The 6536-nt window shown below is 36.3% G+C and overlaps 1 non-coding gene across 1 annotated transcript; it reads left to right on the forward strand.

The window, feature by feature from the left end:
• The first annotated feature begins 2251 nt into the window (after positions 1-2251).
• Positions 2252-2358, forward strand: LOC114424876. Its single transcript, XR_003669166.1, has one exon. It is a non-coding gene; the product is annotated as a small nucleolar RNA R71 (small nucleolar RNA).
• Positions 2359-6536: the final 4178 nt, after the last annotated feature.

Consider the following 6536-nt stretch of genomic DNA (forward strand, 5'->3'; position numbering starts at 1 on the left):
TAATACTAGGAATGTCTGCTAAAGTCCATCCAATGGCTTTCTTGTGCTTCTTGAGAACTAGCAACAACTTCTCCTCTTGCTTAGCATCAAGGGAGGTAGAGATGATCACTGGAAAATTTTCCTTGTCCTCCAAGTAAGCATATTTGAGGGTTGCTGGTAAAGGCTTCAACTCTGGTGTGGGTGGTGGCTGAACAGTGGGAGGAACCATGGTAGGAGAAGAAGAAGGTTCCTTAGCATGTACCTCATAAAGCAAGTCAGAAGTAGATGTACTTCCTGCAACATGGTTAGTGCACTTTGACTCTAAAAAATCAAAATCAAGAGGTACAACTCCTAGAAAATCAGAACCAGATTCAAATTCAGATTCATTCTCAGCATAAAAATCAGACACAGGATCAAATTCAAACTCAGATTCAGATTCAATGCATAAGGAATGACAAGTATTCAGATCAGATAAAAATGGATGTTTCCAACCAGAATCAAAATCAAACATATAATTATCAACAATCTGATCAATTATCTCAGCACAAAAAACAGAATGATCCTCAGATGGATGTTTCATGGCATCATGAATGTTAAAATGAACAACAATATCACCAAATTACATAGACAATGTGCCAAGATAAACATCTATCTTGGTTCGGGCTGTTTTCATAAATGGCCTACCTAAAATAATTGGAACTGAACCGTGGGAAAATCCCTCTTTCATATTAAGAACATAAAAATCTACAGGAAAAATAAGTTCACCAACTCGAACCAGCACATCCTCTATGAAACCTGCGGGGTAAGCAACACTTCTATTTCCCAAATGAATCACTACATCTGTAGATTGCAAAGGTCCAAGAGATAAAGAATTGAAAATGGACAGAGGCATGACACTAACTGATGCTCCTAGATCTAGCATGGCATTCTCAAATTTACTATTCCCAATAATGCAAGGTATACAGAAAGTACCTGGGTCCTTACATTTCTCAGGAATGTAAGGAACAGATTTACCTATAATGCTGACACATTTCTACCCATTCTAATCCTTTCATTGCCTTTGAGCTTCCTTTTGTGGGTGCAAAACTCCTTTAGAAACTTGGCGTATCTTGGAATCTGCTTGATGGCATCTAGCAAAGGTATGTTCACCTCTACTTTCCTGAAGGTCTCCAAGATCTCCTTTTCCACTTCTTCCATTTTTTTGTTTGGAATTGCTCTAGGTGGGAATGGAAGAGGGATAGGAGGCTACGGTAAGTCAGAATTACTAGAAGAAGGTCCACCTACATGAAAAATTTTGTTAGGAAGATTTCTCTTTTGTGCAACTATCTCATTCTCTTTTTCAGGTGTAGAATGAAGCTTGGCAGGTTCAGGTGCAGGTGCTGCTACTGGTGGAGGCACTTGAATTTGGTTGCCAGACCTCAAGGTGATGACATTCATATTTTTCGGATTTTGCACAGTTTGTGAAGGCATTTTGTCAGAATTTTGGGACTGAGCTTGATTCATCTGAGTAGCCATCTGTCCCATCTGATTTGTCAGACTCTGAATGGAGGCTCTTGTCTCTTGCTAAAATTGCATATTTTGGATGGTCATTTGCCTCACTAATTCTTCTAAGGAAGGTTGAGAAAGAGTCTCAGTTGCTTGTTGTCTTTGTTGTTGCTACTGCTGCTGTATTGGAGGAGGAACATATGGCTTGCTTGGACCAGCGGCATTCTGGAAAGGAGGGACAGGCTGTTGTTGTTGTGGAGGGCTTGTCCATCTTAGATTTGGATGATTCATCCAACCTGGATTGTATCTATTGCTTGAAAGGTCATAATTATTTTGTTTTTGTTGGTTTTGCTGCTGTGGAGGTCTATTATAGATGTTTGCAGCATAAGCTTTAGGTTGCTCATTGACTCCAGATTGCTGCAAAGAAGGACACAGATCTGAATGGTGATCTACAAAAGAACATAGACCACAGACTCTTGCAACAGGTGTAGATTTTTGATTCATGGCAAGCTGAGTTACTAGGTTGACCAAGGCATCAAGTTTTCCTTCAAGCTTTTTATTTTCAGTAGATGGAGATGAATCTGTGGCCACCTCATGGACTCCTCTAAGGAAAATAACATTATTTCTTGCACTGAATTGTTGGGAGTTGGAAGCCATATTCTCAATCAAATTCCTAGCTTCAACAGGGGTCATACCACCAAGAGCTCCACCACTGGCAACATGAATCATACTTCTCTCCTTGTTGCTAAGTCCCTCATAGAAATATTGAAGAAGGAGTTGCTCATAAATCTGGTGGTGAGGACAACTTGCACACAATTTCTTGAATCTTTCCCAGTACTCATACAAGCTTTCTCCACTAAGTTGCCTGATGCCTGAAATGTCTTTTCTGATGGTAGTGGTCCTAGATGCAGGGAAGAATTTCTCCAAGAACACCCTCTTAAGGTCATCCCAACTGAAAATGGATCTGGGAGCAAGGTAGTAGAGCCAATCTTTTGCCACTCCCTCCAGAGAATGAGGAAAAACCTTTAAGAAAGATATGATCTTCTTGGACATCAGGGGGCTTCATGGTGGAACAAACAATATGGAACTCCTTAAGATGCTTATGAGGATCTTCACCTGCAAGACCATGAATCTTGGGCAGCAAATGTATTAGTTCAGTCTTGAGAACATATGGAACACTCTCATCAGGATATTGAGTGCACAAGCTTTCATAAGTGAAATCAGGTGCTGCCATCTCCCTAAGAGTCCTCTCACGAGGTGGAGGTTGAGCCATGTTCTCAGTATAAAAATTAGTAGTGGAATGCTCAAAATTAGAATATTCAGAATCACCCTCAACAGAATGCTCAGAATGCTCAAAATGCACAGAATGACAAGGATGCACACTATGCCTAACTAATCTATGGAAGCTTCTATCTATTTCAGGATCAAAGGGTTGTAAATCACCTGGATTGCTCCTAGTCATGCACTATATGCAGCAAATAATGTGTTCCTCAACAAGCACCTAACAAGGGGTTAAAACTACAGCTATACTCAAACGATATCAAGATGAGCTGAAATTTTGTGAGGAACACCCTAAAATCATGAAAAGATAGCACAACAATTTTCAAACAAAAATTCAAAGTCTAACTATGAAAACTACCTAGGCAAAGTTTAGAAAAATAAGACAATAATACTTAAAAAATAAAAAAGAAACTTAGTAAACGACTGATTTTTGGAGTTTGGGAGACCCCAACCGGCTTTCGCGGGTTGCCAAAGTATGGAAAAAAAATTTCTACCCCAAATGCATATATAATAATAGTCATTCTGATACCCGGAGCAAAAGTTATGGCCGTTTTAAGTTTTGCTAAAAATAAGTTCTCAAATTTTTTAAATCTCTCAAATCCAGCCACACCAAGTGTTCCTGGTATTTTTCACACAAAATATGAGTCAAAAGAACCTACCACACAAAAATTCAGACAAAAATAACAACCCTAACTATCAAAACAAAAATCGCCAATTAAATTGTAAACAGCCGTCGCTAATTCAGTAGCTAATGTAATGCTGTGTGAACAGTAACGCAGAATTAGTCTCTAATTCTGTCGCTAAGCACTATTCACAGCAAAACAATAACTGAAACAGGGAAGGCGCTGAACAAGGGGTACTACTAAATTGCAAAACAGAACATCAAATAAAACAAAATACCACACTAACACAACACGAACACACTAAACAAAAGAAGTAAACGTAAAACAACTAAACATAAAACTCAATTCAGTAGCTATTGTGAACCTTTGGCCCACTGCTCCTCGGCAACGGTGCCAAATTTGATCGAGGCCGTACCCGAATCAAATAAACATTAAAAATGCAGTATCTAGGAAGTGATCCTAGGTCGTCTCCCAACGAGCAATGGTCAACCAAACGTTCATAATAGATAGTAATAAAACAGTAACGAATTGGGAGGGGGGGGGTTTGTTTGTTTTTGTAAATTAAACAGCGACTAAAATTGAATTAGAAAATATTAGAATTAAAATACATTGCCTCCCCTTGATTCACAAGCAAGTCTCTTATCGTAGGTTGCGAGAATTTATCCTTTATCAGTTCAACCACTTAATCCAACCCTAAATTAAATTACTAAGCGAAATTTAGCATAAGGCATTCATTATGTGATTAAGCAACACATACACCAATTAATCATGAACGATCATTAAGCATGAACGTAAATTAAGCGCAGAGACAATTAATCAAGCACTAAGCATGCATGGATTAATAGCAACTAATACAGAGTAATTGGTGAAGAGGAAAAACTTATTAGAATTTAATAGTAATAATAGAACTTCAAAGAGAGTTGTGCTTGATCCTTAAGAGAAAACAATGCTGGAGACTTAGCCTTCCATTAATCAGTAGAAAACGAAGAAAACTAGAATTATTCTTCCAAAATGAAAAAGAGACTAAAACGAATTGAGAGTAGCACTCTAAAACTAAAACGAAAAAGAGAGAGAGGGTCCTCAAACTAGAGCCTTGGTGCTGTTATATATTTTCAGCCCCAAAGCTTACAAATCTGTTTTAAGTCCAAGCCCATAAATAAAATAAAATCTAAATAAGATAAGATAAGATAAGATTTAGATGAAATAATATTTAGATTAGATAAAATCTATATAAGATAAGATTTGATAAAATTGTTTGCTCTCTTCAAGTCCAAGCTTAATTCTAGATTCAAGCCCAATTTCTTATAATTCTCTTGAAATTAAATTAAAAACACAAAATTAGTCCAATAGGCCCAAATGATAAAACTGCATAATTAATTTGATTATTAAGGCTAATCAGTAATTAAAATGGTGACAAAAAGGGTTAAGAAATAGGAGAAAATGATGACGCATCAGTCTTGTGCTCTGCACAATGATCGGTTAGTTTTTATTAAGGATTCGATGTAATCTTTGTACCCTTATGTATCCTTTTTGATATTATATATGTTGGATCAAGTGGCCTCGGAATAATTAAGAAGGGGGGGTTGAATTAATTATTAGTGAACCTTTACTAATTAAAAAAACTTATCCTTCTTAATGTTTCTAGATTCAATTAGGCTTTTACTACAAAGTTAAGAAAGTAAAGAACAGAAATAGAAACTTAACCAAAAGTAAAAGCGATAATTAAAGTGCACAGCGGAAATTAAAAGTGTAGGGAAGAAGAAGACAAACACAAGAGTTTTATACTGGTTTGGCAACAACCCATGCCTACATCCAGTCCCCAAGCGACCTGCGGTCCTTGAGATTTCTTTTCAACCTTGTAAAATCCTTTACAAGCAAAGATCCACAAGGGATGTACCCTTCCTTGTTCTCTTTGAACAACCAAGTGGATGTACCCTCTACTTGAACTGATCCACAAGAGATGTACCATCTCTTGTTCTCAGTTACAACAACCCAAGTAGATGTATCCTCTACTTGTACCACAAAGGATGTACCCTCCAATGTGTTAAGACAAAGTTCTTAGGCGATTAGTCCTTCGAAACTTTGTGAAGGGGAAACAAAAGATATCTCAGGCAGTTAGTCCTTTGAAATCTTTTGTTTAAGGGAAAGGGAAGAATCAAAAGAATTCTCAGACTGTGTCATTTTGAATTCTTTGACAAGGGAGAAGGGATACACAAAAGAATTCAGGCGATTAGTCCTTCGTTCTTTTGGAAAAGGGAGAAGGGAGACACAAAAAGAATTTAGGCGATTAGTCCTTGGTGAATTCTTTTTGGCAAAGGGAGAAGAGAATGAAAAAGATGAATTGAACAAGTTTTTGAACAAAGAACTTTTCTTGGAAGAGAAAGTTTTGAACAAAAACTTTTAGAAAGATGAAGAGAAGATGAAATAGAAAAAAATCTGTTGAAAGAGATGAAAGAAAATATTGAAAGAGATGATTGAGATGAATAATTATGTTTCATGCCAAGGTCACATATTTATAATTTCTTGATGACTCAAGTCAAAACTTGTAACTCTTGGCAATTCCTTAAAACTAATTACTTAAAAAGTTATGACTTTTGAAAGAATCTTCAGAAACAAGTCACTTGAAGAATTGTGACTTTTGGAAATGAATTTTTCGAAAACAGTCACGGGTAATCGATTACCATTAAGGTGTAATCGATTACACATCAACAGATGTGACTCTTCATTTTGAATTTTGAAAATCTTAACGTTTTAAAACACTGGTAATCGATTACCAGAGAGTAAAACTCTTTGGTAATGATTTTGTGAAAACTTCTTGTGCTACTCAATGTTTTGAAAAAAAATTTAATACTTATCTTGATTAAGTCTTCTCTTTATTCTTGAATCTTTGAGTCTTGAATGTTGATCTTGATTATTCTTGAATCTTGAATCTTCTTGATGAATCTTGAAATTAATCTTGATCTTGAACTTAATCTTGAAATCATTCTTTGGGCTTTTTGTCATCATCTTAGTCATCATCAAAGCTTCTTGAATCAATCTTGATTCATCATCATGAAGCTTGCTTCTACAATATATGCATGAATCTTTTCTACTCATTATTGGTGATTTTATTCTAATTGTAATGCTTGATTCTATTTGATCAATAGTGTCATGAAATTGGATTTTAAG

This window comes from Glycine soja, chromosome 8 (genome assembly GCF_004193775.1).
Source record: "Glycine soja cultivar W05 chromosome 8, ASM419377v2, whole genome shotgun sequence".
NCBI lineage: Eukaryota > Viridiplantae > Streptophyta > Magnoliopsida > Fabales > Fabaceae > Glycine > Glycine soja.